The sequence below is a fragment of the Cynocephalus volans genome, chromosome 1, assembly GCF_027409185.1.
Source record: "Cynocephalus volans isolate mCynVol1 chromosome 1, mCynVol1.pri, whole genome shotgun sequence".
Lineage (NCBI taxonomy): Eukaryota > Metazoa > Chordata > Mammalia > Dermoptera > Cynocephalidae > Cynocephalus > Cynocephalus volans.
Genome location: NC_084460.1, coordinates 168,708,774 through 168,724,088, shown reverse-complemented (window position 1 = coordinate 168,724,088; position 15,315 = coordinate 168,708,774). Strand labels below are relative to the sequence as shown.

The 15,315-nt window shown below is 29.2% G+C and overlaps 1 protein-coding gene across 1 annotated transcript in view; it reads right to left on the bottom strand.

The window, feature by feature from the left end:
* NCAM2 (neural cell adhesion molecule 2) overlaps positions 1 to 15,315 on the bottom strand; it is a 254,884-nt gene that overhangs the window by 23,061 nt on the left and 216,508 nt on the right. The gene's annotated exons all lie outside the window — the stretch shown is intronic.

Here is a 15,315-nt window from a genome sequence, read left to right as displayed (position 1 = left end):
GATACATTCAAAATAATTCTTAACACATTTATGTTAAGAATTTGCTTGCATAACAATATAAAATTATAATTATCTTTTTTAATAACAAAAATACATACAATATTCAGCATAATAATGGTATGTTCAATATGTAATTATCACAGACCACAAGTAGCAGAGCAGGGTACTGGTATAAATTAGTATTTTGGGAAAACCACTCTTGAACGAAAACAAAGAAAATCTAACACCAGCAGGTGAACCTTAAATATGTCCAACTATCTGAATCTTAGTTTATTTTTCTGTAGAATGACCCAGTTTCATGGCTTTATTTTATTTTTTTCAGAAAATATATTTAAGTAATTTATATTTCTTAACACTTTCAGTCCTTGCAGATAGGTTAAGAAAACTCATTCTGTTTGTGACGTGGTGGTCCTATACCCAGGTGACCTTGAGGTTCACCTATGCTACTACACAGATGTACTTCTATAGCGTCTCCATGATGAGGTAATGAGAATTCCTTCAGCACTAAACTGACAAACTTGAACTTTACATGCCCAAGCAAAGTATAATTTTTATTATCATAATTCTTTTATTTTTGATAAAACAAGTAATAAACACACAATAGTGCTGGAGAAAAAGAGGTTTTTTCATGCCACTTTCAGAATTTCCTTCCTTTACCAAATTTTAACATGCTACTTACATAGTAACTGTTTAGGAAAATTGCTTAGCTAATATACAGAGAAATTACTGGCTTCTGCAATACTGTTCTCTTATCACATGAACCCACCTTGAAGAACAACTGGACAGAGAGCAGTATTTTTCAGCTATGTAAACTTAGTGTCTTTTTTTTTTTTTTTTTTTTGCAAAATTCTGGTAAACAAATGGAGAATGAAATTCCAAATACTATTTATCACTTTTTCAGAGGTATATGCAAGATTTTAAAAATAACTAGTGTGTCATGCTATGAAATAATATATTAAGCAAACAAAGATTTCTGTTAGCAACTTACAAAAAACAACATTGTATATATTTTCATTCATTATTCATTTCCAAACGTAAATGATTCTCTTCTGAATCTGTTATTACAATACAATGCAGACAACGTACCTAGGAAATATCTCTGATGATATCAACAGCTAAAATATTTTCTTCAAAATTTATAGATAATTGTTTTGTATATGCTTCACACGATTAAACAACCAAAGCTCAGAAAAGAGCAGAAAATACATATTCATTTGGGCTAACCCTATGCATACACTGACTTGATGATCACATTGGGTTGATCTGGTCACTCAGCAACTACTTCATTTAGGTTCTTCTCACATGCAGGCATTGTTCTAGGCGATAAATCCTACAGATCAATGATAATATATCTGGTTCATTAAACAAATTCCCATTTACCTTTTCTAAGTACGAAGAGTCTTGCTTTGTACTCAAATGCACTGCATCAGGAGTCAGAAAGTGCTGGTATACATCACTTACTGTTGTATGTCCTTGGGGTGAACTATTTAATTTCTCTAAGACTGGGATGCCTCTTCATTAAAATGCGACAGTTATGAAAACAACAGTAACAGCAGCAAACTAGGTCATAGCGTTGTTGGGAATATTGCTGTGAATGCAGTAATGTACTTAACACCCTTGGCACTTATTGCCTAGCACAAAGGAAAAATTTAACAACTAGTGGCAATTACTACTCTATTATTATTATTTTAATATTAAAATTCTAGAGAAATAATATTTCAGTAGAAAAAATATACCGTCTAAGTCAAAATGTTAAACTAGTCTGTAAACATATCTTTTTTCATCCGTAATCTAAGGTAGGAGAGTGTCTATCATTAAGTAATGACTGTTCTCTTGAGAACAGGTACTTTTGTATTAGTGATTTATGTCTAGCTAGTTAGATTTTAAATGATACATATGTTACTTGTGACATTTTTAGAATTAAACCAGAATATTGATCTGCTTCATTTCCATTTTTTAAAAAATCTCTTAGAAAAATTATATTTGTAGAGCATCTTATGGTGAAGAAATGTTGTTGCTAAAATACCTACTCTTTTCTATAGAGAAAAAATTAAACCTTTTAAATTTATGATTAAAATTTTTGGAGGTTATGTGAAGTTATTTTATGAAAAAGTAAATATATATATTTTTTCACTGCAGAGAATAGAAATAAACATCAAATAGGTTTACTTTATAAATATTTAATTAAGTTGTCTTTTAAAAGTTATGTTTAGTATTTATTTTTAAATTTCAGCTTAAGAATATATTTAAATGCTTATACTTTCTTATATCCCTTGAGGTTAGGCTATAATAACTATGAAAGGTAAATTTTCTAATGTTTTTACTGTTTTTCTGCCACCAGTTTACTCTAGCATGAAAAGTGTACTTATCTGAATTTTGTATTTTTCACAAATAAAACCATAACCACATATAAAATAACATAACTAGTATTTGGAAATTAGCAATGATTTATATTCTCTGTAATATATGGAAAACTCTTTCTTTGTAAGTTAATTATGGTTGAATTATTTAACAAATTGAAACTGAATATAAATGATCATTTAAATAATTTTAAATTTATCTTTTCATTTTTAGCTTCCCAAAGTACTTGCACAAGTGCTTTATGTTGTAATGTTTATGGCAACTTCATTATAGAAAAACAATATTATCAGGTCTACTCTACAGATGAGAAAACTGAGGAGCAGAGAGGTCAGTGACCTAAGTCACACAATAGCCCTTAAAATTAGAACTGTACAAATGAAGGACTATTTAACTCCAGGTTTTATATTTTTTATACTTATTTAGAGTAAACATTTTATATTGGATATTCACCATCAAACAATAAAAATATAGGAATAAAATATAGTGACCACATACAAATCTTTAATACTCTTATAAAAAAAGTCCATGTCCATTTACCTTTGCTATAAATGGAGAAACAACTATTTAGCTACTAGTTAAATGAGGCACAATAACGTAAATTTGTCTAACTTGTATACATGTTTTAAGGTTCCTTTTTAGTTGTCATTGTGTATTGCTCTTATGAAAAGGGAATTTTATATTAGAATTGAATAAGAATAAATAATTTAATAACCAAAAAGTTTAAACTTCTATATTGGTACATAATTTATTATTGAAAGCAAATAAGAGAATCAGTCTGGCAGAGTTTCTATAATTTCCCTTCCAGCTGCATTTCTCCAACCGCGTGAAATTTGGAAACTTGGAAATTTGCTAACTAAATTAATCTATTTTTCCACATTTTTGTGTAACTGCATTCTAATATTCATCAAAACATAAAATCAGTGTAAAAATAAGAAAAAACAAGTTTAATTCAAATTTGTTATATGCATGTCTTTTCATGTTTCTGTTGTAGAAATGAAGTCACTACTGAAACACTGAATTATATTTCTATGAAATTTACTGTATTTGATAGTACTAGTTTTTCAAAAACCAGTGCACTAATAGATTCATAAAGCCAGCCATACTTTTTGACTTCTCAAATGAATAGTTTAGTATTTTATTTAACTCTTTTTCTATGCTTTTTGCATAATCTCCAAGTAGATTGAGAATTAATTTCAAAACTTGGAAAGCTGTGATAAAGACATGGAGTAAAATTTCAAAGGGTCCTAAGACAGAGAACAATAAAAATAAGTTTAACAGTACTGTTGGACAGTCTTATGAAGTGAATTTAAGTCCAAAATATTTTAAAACATTCTCTTAAAAACATTACCTCAGAACTTGAATCCTTTAAATAGTGAGAAGTTCATAATGCAATGAAATACATTTTGATACCTTGTAGAACACGAAGAGAATAAATAACTGTACTTGAGAGCCTTGAAAAATATTTTTAGAAATGATGTTATAAAACATACACAAAATATACTTTCTTGAGAGTCATATGAATAATCTAAAGTTTTAATAATATCAGTTTAAAACAGTTTGAGAAATACTTAATATAAGCCAAAATGTTAAAAAAAAATTGTTTACTTAAAATCTCAAACATAATAACTAGGCAAGATTTTCTTTATAAAATACTTCACACAATGGAAATATTTTCCTTTGGTGGGGACACGGTTTTTAAAATTCTGGCAGGTGCCTAATTACTCTTATTTACCAATTTCTAGAAAATTCATTTTCTGTGATGGATTTCATAGTGACTCTGCTTAAAATATTGCTGATTTGGATTTGTACGGCTTTGTACATCACCAAAGTAAAGCTAATAAGCCTTTGTGATTTGTTATATTGGTAATTTAAACTTTAAGGAAAATTTCTCAAAAGTTATAATAATATAGTCAATTAATCTTGTCCCTGTTTGTATCTGGTGGGCAGAAAGGCTGGGCAGGCAGCTTTCTGCTGTTGGCCTTTATCTAAGCCAGACGGTCAGCCATTTTGAAACAGGACATCTGGATTAGCTAAAGACTTTTGTGGCTATAGAGTAAAAAAAACAACCATTAATCCATTTATGCTTTACAAGCATTCATTGAGTACCTCCTAAATTAGTGTAGACTTGAAGAGTTCCCTGAAATGTACTAAAATAAAACTAATAAAAATTACCTTGACTATTAAGGCTTATTATAGATCAACTTAAATCCATATTTATTTATGGAGCATTATAAATTCCTAAAATGTAATTTCATCTATTAGATTCCAAAAGACACAACCAAGGAGCAAAGAGATAAGATATTTGTATTAACAAGGGCATAACGTTAATAGTAAGAGCTTTTGCTAGCATTATGAGAATCTCCTTGCATTACAGAAGGCATACATACTCTAAGATAATACATAATTCAGAAACAAAACAAAACGTTGTACTACTTTAAAAAACAACTGTCATTACTAAGGATTCCTCACCATTCCTTGCTGTGTTATATTAGAAAAGCTTTTTTTCCAAGATCACCTGTTTCTTAAAGACTTGGAAATTACCTTAAATTTGACAAATTAAATTTATGTTTTGTGATATTTTCCCTAGGATCCCCCCAAATTAACAAAAAATAGCAAAATGTAGTAGAAAGAGCCAGTTGAATTAAAGACTATACTAGGTCAGCAAAATACTACTTAAAGAGAAAGTTTTTAAAAGTCAATGTTTCATAACTTAAAAAAATGCAGAAATATTGAGAATAAAGTGTAATCACAGTATTCGTCCAGTATAGACCAAACTGCAGCCTTTACATTTCTCGACAGAACAAACCCACTTGCCAGGACAGGAAATAGCACTCTGCGACTCTATGGAGTTATGTAGAGAAATGTTTTATATACAAATACAAGATTTGCTATTGCCTACGGAAGTGACCAGAACTGTTAATCAGAAACTTAATTACCAAAGAGTTTGAATTAGTTAAGATTTGTGTTTAGATTTTGATAGCTTTTTCTCACTTAAACTAAGTGAAGAATCAGAAATACATGTATAAATGTTATGTTCATATATTTATAGGTGCTTAAAAACAATTACTCCAAAATACCTATTTTTTAATATTTGAAACAATTTGACTTTCAGATCACAATTGCAGGTATTGAAATCACCAAAAAAGCCCCAAAACTTAGTTTACACAACTCATAAAAATTCACAGAATTTTATATGAAATCATTGATATTAGTAATCTGAGCACTATATGACACTATTTCCATTTCTCTACACACCACATTTCTCTTCTGTATCGTACCAAGTGGTCTCCTGCATTTATGCAACCTAGTAAGCATCCCTGAATGTATGGATGCATTCAATTTTGATTCATATTTAATTTCCCTGTTTGAAACAAATGTTTGAATTTCTGAGGTTTCCAGTGTCTGGCCAGTACTCCCTTTAACTGTATCATTCAGAAAGAAAAACCATATCATTTCATTCAGAAAAAAAAATATCATTGCAAATTGCGTCATCAAGGATGATCAAAAAACCATTTACCATTCATTCAATAAAAAAAATAAATTAAACAGCAAACTCAACAGCAACAATAACTGGATTTTATATTCTTCTTCCCCTCTTGGTCTATTTTTTATTTTTTCCCTCATACGCCCAGGGACAAATTGAGTATATTTTCCCAAGATATGCATTTTTCTCTTAAATTACAAATAGGCAATATTTTATAGCATTTTTATACATTGAAATATGAAATGCCTATTATAAAACAAGAAAATAAGAAATTAGAAAGATTGTACATTTTAATGAAAATTTTAATATTTTTATTTTCACAATGGATTATGTTTTTCATCCATTTTCTGGATCATACACTACAATTGGAAATATCTAAGTAATAATTATTCTTTTATTCTCAGTTTCATTATTGATAAAATGTGGATAATGATACCCATGTATCCTAGCTAAAATACTCATTTAGAATTATACATGAATGTACTTTGGGAATTTCAAAGCATTATACAAATATGTCATTATTTCATTTGTTATACCTGTTACTCTAAAGACACTTGGTTAAGTAGTAAATTCTTGTTACTTGTTTTCGTTTATACGTTGTTTTTTTTTTAAAAAAATAGATCTTCTCTACTTTTGCCCAAAACCTTCCTAGATTTTAGAAAATATAAACATTTGAACATTGCTAAAGTTCATGAACCATGATTCATAAAAATAATTGTGAAATGCATGTTTACATTTTATAAGGTTTTTAAAATTATTGTTTTCAATACACTCTCTTCATTAAGGCTTAAAGCTTATGATCATTTTCATTCTTCCAGTTTTAGGTATGCATTTTACTGTGACCAGAATGAAAGTTTTTCACTTTAATATCATTTATTTTATATTTATTCATTCCTTAAATAGTAACATTTCTTTTTGGTCATTTTCTTACTTCTAAAGGCTATTATCTTGCTTCCAAAAACTTAAGAAGTGCTTCTTAAAGTCTTTCTTGATATTTGTAAAAACTGACATTAAAATGAATGTAAGCAATGTAACTGTTAATAACGCTCTTATTGTCACTTATATGTGACTCTGACTTTTGCTCAGTTCTGAGATAAGAATACATTGGGTGTTTTCGACATTCTGTTTTTCTGTAATTTATTCTGTCCTCAGGTTCACCATTGTTTTTTTGTTATCATTACTTTTATATTTAATTGTACTGTCATTTTGCCCAGTACATTAGACAAATTCATCCTCACTAAAATAGAAAATAAAATTAAAACTCTCAAAAGATTACTACAAAATGGATCAAAATAACCTCCTTAAAATAAAGACTGTACTTCTTTTGTGCTCTAATCTCTTACTCTGTCATGTCTTGGTACCCTTTTGGACAGCTTATAGGATTCATGAGATTAAAAAAAGCATTTACATCTTTCAGTTTCCTGACAAAATGTACTTTTTAGCAACTTTTTAAGTTCACTCAAATTCATGCTATTCAGATACACAACTAGTTACAGAACTTCTTGAATGGAAACTGTATGAATACAACATGTAATCTCATGCATTTTTCAATGAACAATTTAAAGGAAAAAAGTATGTAATGATAGTAATATCAGTGAAGGCTGTGAAAAGAGCATTGTCAGTGAAGAGAAAACTGCAAAGAGCCTTTTTAAAGGGATTACATTCCAGGAAAAGAGTCCTGTAATATTAAAATTAAAAATGTTTTGCAATATTGAAAATCAAAATTGAATTATAACCATGAGAAAAGTATATAGCTGTATGAAGATACCTCAGCTGATAGATGCTTTGTGACTAGTCTGGGATTTTTAGCTTTTAGAGTCATGCAAAAAAGTAATTGGCTTTATTTTCAAATCAACATATATTGATTTTATTGGAGCTTTTTGTGCATCTAAAGATAAATTATAAAAGTTCATGGTAGGAATTAATATACTTATGTGGACATTCATTTTTTGATTTTTCCAGCTTTCTTGCTCCTGATAATACAAATTGCAGCATCCACACATCATTTGGGGAATTTGAAAACTTCATATTTTAGAACTTATAAATAAAATTCACCAATAATTTTTCAACATCCCTCAACAAACAAATCCTAGTGTTGTTATTTATACATGTTTTGAATCCTCAGGATATTTGCAGTACATTTTAATAAGACGGTCATGGCTTTTTTGTGAACAATCGATGTAGACATTTTACTGTTTACTAAAAAAATTTCTTTTCACACAATACTACTTTTTTCAGGGTAAAGATTGTATTTTCCATCACTTATTCTTCATTACTGTGTCTCCATTCTCTAGTCATTTTGAACATTTTATCGAAACATTCTACTACATGTATAACTAATTGGTTTATACATAAACTCAATGGCAATCACAATTTTCCCTTAAATCACTTCTCAATACTAAGAGGTATTATTTGGGAGGAGCAGGGGTAAGTAAAGAGGCAGCACTGATTAAACAGAGTCTTTTTTCCCCCCCTTTAATATCTGATTCAGGGCAAGAAAAAGTAGCTAATTGAGAATATTTATTTTAGTGAAGGGGAAGGAATTGTAAATATTTATATTATATAAAAATGGCATTTGTAATTGTAAAACTGTATACTTTTTCAAAAGGTGTCTAGTTCTATATATGGTTGTTTACAAAGGCAGAATTAGAAACTAAATATTTTCTCAAAGTGTATTCTAACCCTTTGATATTACAAAAATGATATTTTTGCTGGGGGATAAATTGGTCAAAAAATATGTGATCATCCTTTATCAGTTGCTGAACAACTCTACTAGTTATTGAACTACTCTGCTAAATATGTGATCCTCCTTTATCACAATATTATTGAACAACTCTACTAAGTTGTGAAGATAAAATAAGACTAAGGCAAATGATTCTCTTCTCTGGGGGATCATAATGTATTGGGACGAGTAAGACATAATTTAGAAACTAGTGGTGAAAAATGTGACTTGAGCAGATAGGCGGGAGAAACATATAAGTTAGTGGTTAGTGGTCAAAAAACATGATAAAGAAGATATCCTTTGAGATGGCGTTTAAGAATATGAAGCAGCTTTCCATTTGATGTTAGGAGTCCATTTTAGTCAGACTATGCCATGAGCAGAAAAGGAGAAGTTTGAAAATATATGCTATATTATGAAATTAGCAAATATATATATATAGATAGATAGATATAGATATTAGAGATAAGATATTACAGGTGATTGGTAGGGGCTGGGGGTGAGTAATGGATAATGAGGTTAAGGAGATTGGTCCTTGCAATTGAATATACTATATAAACAGATAAGTAGATCAAAACAAAATTGACAAGCAATACCACCAACAAAACCTAGAAATTGTGATTTCCCCCAAAAGATAATAGGAAGCCATTAGAGGTACACAGATAGGGAAGGAGATTCTGCTGAAATGGTTAGGAGAGAGCTCGTGGAGGCCTGGGCTACTGCACTGGCTGTGGCATGTCTGTCCAGCCTTCCTTCTCTGTATGTCTAAATTATCTATTAAAACTGTTACCATTGAAGTTCATTCTTACCTTACTAACTGTGTATTTACTTTATGTACCATTTACATTTGATGACATGTGCTCAGTTTGTTTTCATGGATGTAGCTTATTTACCGTAAGGAAATGAAGGTCTTTATTAGTTGGTAGTAAAGAAAGGAAACTTTGTAGATTGAATGAATATGATCAACATAAATACTGGCCAAAATGGTTAAAGAATTTAATAATCTAAATTGTAGTTCCTTGGTTCTCAACCATTACCCGGCAAATTTTGTATTTCCATTAATATTAAAAGGCTGTTTCATATAAAAAAAACATGAAAAATAAATTTTCTTAGTGCAAACAGAAAATAATTTTTTCTTAAATTGTATGTTTCAAAATTAAACAGACCTACTGGCCACTTAGTGCAGTTTGTTAGAGCATGGTGCTACTAACACCAAGGACCAAGGTTTAATCTCTGCACCATCCTCCAGCCACCGAAACAAAAACAAAAGCAAAACCCAAAAAACCCATTTATTCTCACTCATAAGTGGAAACTAAAGTAAATACATACATACATACATACATGCATAATTTTTAAAAACCTACATATGATTAAATTCCAATTGATATTTTATAATTTGTTTTTGAAATTACAAACTGTTTAACCTATTTTAATATGAAATTCTTAAGTATCCAAAAGTCTTTTCTGTTTTTTAAACATAAAAGACAATAAGTAAAAAATGTGAAAAAATATATGAATGGTATGTATTATTTTCTTAGGAATTTATGATAACATATTAGATTTTCCAAATTTTCAGTTTTAGATCTTCATTGTAGTGTGTCTTAGAGACTTCAATCTCTTCTCAGAGTTAAATCACTCCCCCACAAAATCAAGTCTATGATCTTAAAAAGGCATGTTTTAAACATATAGAGTTACTTTTTATGTTTATTATTATACAGTGCATCTGAATTAGTACATTTTGTACTATCAACCATAAAATAGAAGTGTGGATTTTTAATTTGCTTTAAAAATACAATAGCAGCAAGTATCCTTCAGTAGGTGAATGAAGAAATAATCTGTGAAAGATACAAAGAATGAAATATCATTCGTGATGTCTAATCATGAAAAGACACGCAGGAACATTAAATGCATATTACTAAGTGAAAGAAGCCAAAATGAAAAGGCTAAATACTGTATAATTCCAACTGTATGACATTCTGGAAACTGGAAATCTACAGAGACAGTAAAAAGATGAGTAGTTGCCAGGGTTTAAATGGGAGAGAAGGATGAATAGGCAGAGCACAGAGGATGTTTAGGGCAGTGAAACTAATCTGTATGATACCATAATGGTGGATACATGTCATTATGTATTTGTCCAAACTCATAAAATGTGCACCATCGAGAGTGAACCCTAGGAAAAAAAAAAAAAAAAAAAAAAAAAAAAGATGAGCCGTAACATAAACTTTGGATTCTGGGTGATAATGGTGTGATAACTGATGGGTTCATCAATTATGACAAAGGTGTCAACCTGATGTGAGATGTTGATAATGGGTGCATGAGTGGAGGCAGGAGGTATACGGAACTCTTCGTACCTTCAGCTCAGTTTGGCTGTGAACCTAAAACTGCTCTAGAAAATTTTTCCATGTTTGAGAGGAAAAACAAACACAATTCTGATATTTTTAATACCTGCATGGAAATAGCTAATATGCCTGGGTTGACTGAGGATGTCTGTTAAAAACAGTGTTCACTCTTTCATGTTCTTTAGCAACTAAGAAAAGATCATGTATTAAGTAATAAGTAATGCACACACATTTTAAATGTTTTTAGACTCCTGTTTTTGAATGATGGAACTCATCAGTGAATCACACCAACCGCTGTGGTAAAGAAATATTTCTCTCTAATCCTTTAAACAAACTTTTCTGCATGAGAGCCATTTGATAGAACAATAAGTCACAGGCTAATACATGAAAATCCCATACAATTTTTTATGTTTTCCAACAACAAGTATTGAGAAGCAGAGTATTTGTCCTGTCATTTTTCAAGAGTCTCAGGTAGTTTTGGATTTAATATTCCATGTAACATTCAGCTTTTGTGAAATCATATAGAAACAATAACAAACTAAAGTATGCTGTTCATGGATTCTTTAAAACAGAAATTCCAATTTGAGGAGATAATTTATATTTTTATTTTAACCATATTTAAACAGAAAAAAATGATGTCCTCTATTTTTAATCATTTTATTTTTTTCCTTGTAGTATTAAGAAATCAGAAAAGCAAGCACAAAGCCACTATCTGAATTATGAGTGTTAAAGCTATTTAAGTGATTTCTTAAAATGAAAAAAAAGATATTGAGGTGAAAATATCTATTTTACAGTTACTAGATAGTAAACAAATTTATTATTTTATATTAATAGAAAATTACTGATTTCTACCAATATAAAATTAGTAATTTTTAAGGTGTTTTCAGGAAATGTGAAAAATCAGAAAGTAATTCAAATTTAATTTGATATTCATTAAAAACCATGAACACAGTGTGTGTTTATCTACATTGGTCACGGGAAAGCAGCTATATGCAAAAGTTTGAGTAAGAAAGATAACAACTGACTAATAAAAAAAAAATGTACCATGATTAGCGGAAGAAACAGTGGTGGTGTATATATGGCCTTTCCTCTGCCACATAATTTTTTTCCATGGGCCAATCACGAAGAAATTAAAGGAACTAGGTCAAAGGCATAAGACCATTTAATCTATAGACTGAGATTTTGTAATGCTATAACTATTGCATCACTTAAAAGAAGTACAAATCACAGTAAAATATAAATACTGTATTACAATTTTCATTTTGAGATGTATACAAACATATTGCAACATTTGTAGAGAAGTAGGAAAGATTAAGTATGCCCTAAAATAATCCAAATCTTGAAGATGAACATTTCTCTTTCGTAATTTCTGCACTATTTCATTTTTATCTGGCTATGCAACACTTGACTCTGTTTGTTTAAAAGAAATATGTTTATATTCATGTCCATGAAAGAGTTTTCTATGCACATCCATGCAAGAGATAGATTTTGTTAAACTACAAAAACTAATTAAATAATTTACATATTACAGAGTAATCACTTGAACCCAGGTCTAGTAATATAATGTTTTTAAGAACGTTGAAATCTGGGTTCAAATTTGTAACTCCTCACTATGTAAATTATTCAACTTCTAACTACTGTCATCTAAAATATGGTAGAAATGACACTTACTTCAGAGACACTTTATGAGAAGTGAATGAAGAATTGTACTTAAGGCACTCCCCACAGTGCCTGATGTCGGTGGTGTTCAAAATAGAAGCTGCTCTTGTTTTTGTAGTAATTATTATCATTGATAAATTTCTAAATCATTATTTTTGTTTCATACCATGCCAGTGGATGAGCACAGAACCTTAATGATTTTCTAAAACTGTATTCTCATGGTTCCCAAACTGTCATAAGTTATAGTAGTGCACGAACCAAAGGAATTGAAGTAAAATTACTTTAAGTATTTATGTCAGCTTTTACGAACCTTTGCTAGCAACAGAGACTTCTCAACAATTCTTACATTATTGAAATTGTTAACTATGTTCATGTGTTTCATTAAAACATCATTTGATTATTTAGGCCTCCTACTATTAAAATTTCTAAGACAACTCTAAAACAAATGTATTATAAAAGTAAAATATTTGATATCATTTCTGAATTGTTCTTAAAACATGATAATTGTTATGAGTCTGTGATGATGTATTAGTTTTTCAAAAATTGAAATCATTCAATATGTTTATTACCTGACTAAATAAATAATTGCTGAGTTATTAAATTTGATCAAGTTAAAAATGAAAACACACAACAAGGACAAAAAAGGTTGTACCAGTAATAAAGAAAACACATATAACAAAACTTTTCCTCAGTTTTCTTTATTACAACAATGGAGACACAAAGGTACAGAAAATAAAATGACATTTAATATACTATGAAACACATGCATAGGATTACACATAGTGCTGGATATTATGTTGGGGGTTTTAAATAAGAGATGATACTGAACACAATACACTTATACTATGTACATAGTTTTTTCAATAAAATAAGCTATGATAAAAACCAATGCAATTAAAATGATCAGAGACAGCCACTTTAAAATAGATGTGTTATACATAAAATCAAGGTAAGATGTGAGATAAAATTATTCTTGAAAGTTCATGAGCTGTGGATGTTATTTAAAACAGTAGGTTTTAGTTACTTACTTTTAGAGAAAAGAAAAAAAAAATACTACGTAGTAGATTTATTTCATAGTGCCCATTTAGTACATACACAGAATAGTTAACCCAGTATAATTTTTTAAATGATGCTGCATCTTAGTTTTATACAATATTTGCAATGTGTAAATTTATATTTTCATTATCTAAAATAGAATAATGAATAACTGAATTTAACTTGAACATACACAAATTAAAAAAAAATTGCAGTGTACCTAGACTTTATACAACCAACAGTAGATTAGTTCACACTTAAAATGAAATTTAATTCTACTTGGATTAACATATTTTAAAAATTAGATAAATTAACAGCTTATCAATAAAGAGCATCAGATGCAATTCAGACCATCTCAGATATACTATTAGAAACATATGCACTCTTTTACATTCCTTTGATTTTTTTTTTAGTTTACCAAATATTAACTAAAATTGTGTTATAGAATATTTCACTCTGTTCTTAACATTTACTTACAGATATTTTAGGCTTGGAAATTGCTACTAGCCATGTGGAATAAAGGATTACTACAAGAGATCTTCATCTGGTCCATAAACTTAGATAAGATAAAAAAAATAAACACATTTGCAAAACAAAGCATTGATATTACACTCTTATCTTTGCCTTATTTCAGAACAATTAGATTAGATTTATACTGAATTTACGCTGAACGAAATTTTTGCCTGAGTTAAAAATTGAGATTATGCTATGCTTATATACTTGTATAATCTTCATGTGTTTATCAAGTTTTAAGTATGATAAAGTAAACAGAGACAATACAATTTTGTATTTAAAAATTTTAAAAAGTTAATTCTAGAATAATATTCCAATTTTGATGGTAATTTGGAAGAGGATATGTTAATAAGATGTTAGAAAGTTTTTTTTTTCTTTAGTTAACTTCTAAAATTTACTGTGATAATATATTCTGAATATTAAGATTAATGACCAAATATTAATAATTAACTGATACTTTTATTTTATTTATGATGTGACTGATTTGAAAATGGACTTGTCACCAATTTTAATTTACATTGTGATCACTTCAAAGGTTATCTGTAGAATATTTGTATATCCAGTCATTTGAAATATATAAATTTGAGCTACCTATTCAGTATATTAGACTTGCTGAAGGTTTAATGATATATTTCCATACCGCAGTTGCTAGGGTTTTAAACTTTACCAATGATTAACAAAAAGAGAATAGAACAAATACATCCTATTCATTTACGTCCAGAATGAAATTGGGGCGGGGGTGGGTGGGAAGAGAGAGTACACAACGACAGAGAGAAAGAGAAAAGAAGAGAGAAAAGAGGAAAAGAGAGAGACAGAGGGAAAGTGAGAGAAAGAATTAGAAAGGAAAGAAGGAAATATTTTTTAAAAAGATAGGAAACACACTCAATTTGGACTTATTCAAAGATTATTTAAAAGATATTACATTAAGCCTTACAGATATGAACTAAACTAAAATACATAAAATTACACATTTAGGTTAGCCCTTTGTCATCCTTTATTTTTATTCACTGAGTAGAATCACAATACACATGCACTAAAGAAAATTATAAATTATAATATTTAATTTCGATAGTCATAACTGATTACTTATTTAAAAGCTCTTAATGCTGATAATACCACAACCCAAAACGATTTTGAAAATTTTAAACTAATTTTACATGATTGGGGATATTTCTTAATTTACAACAAACTGAAAATATCATCAT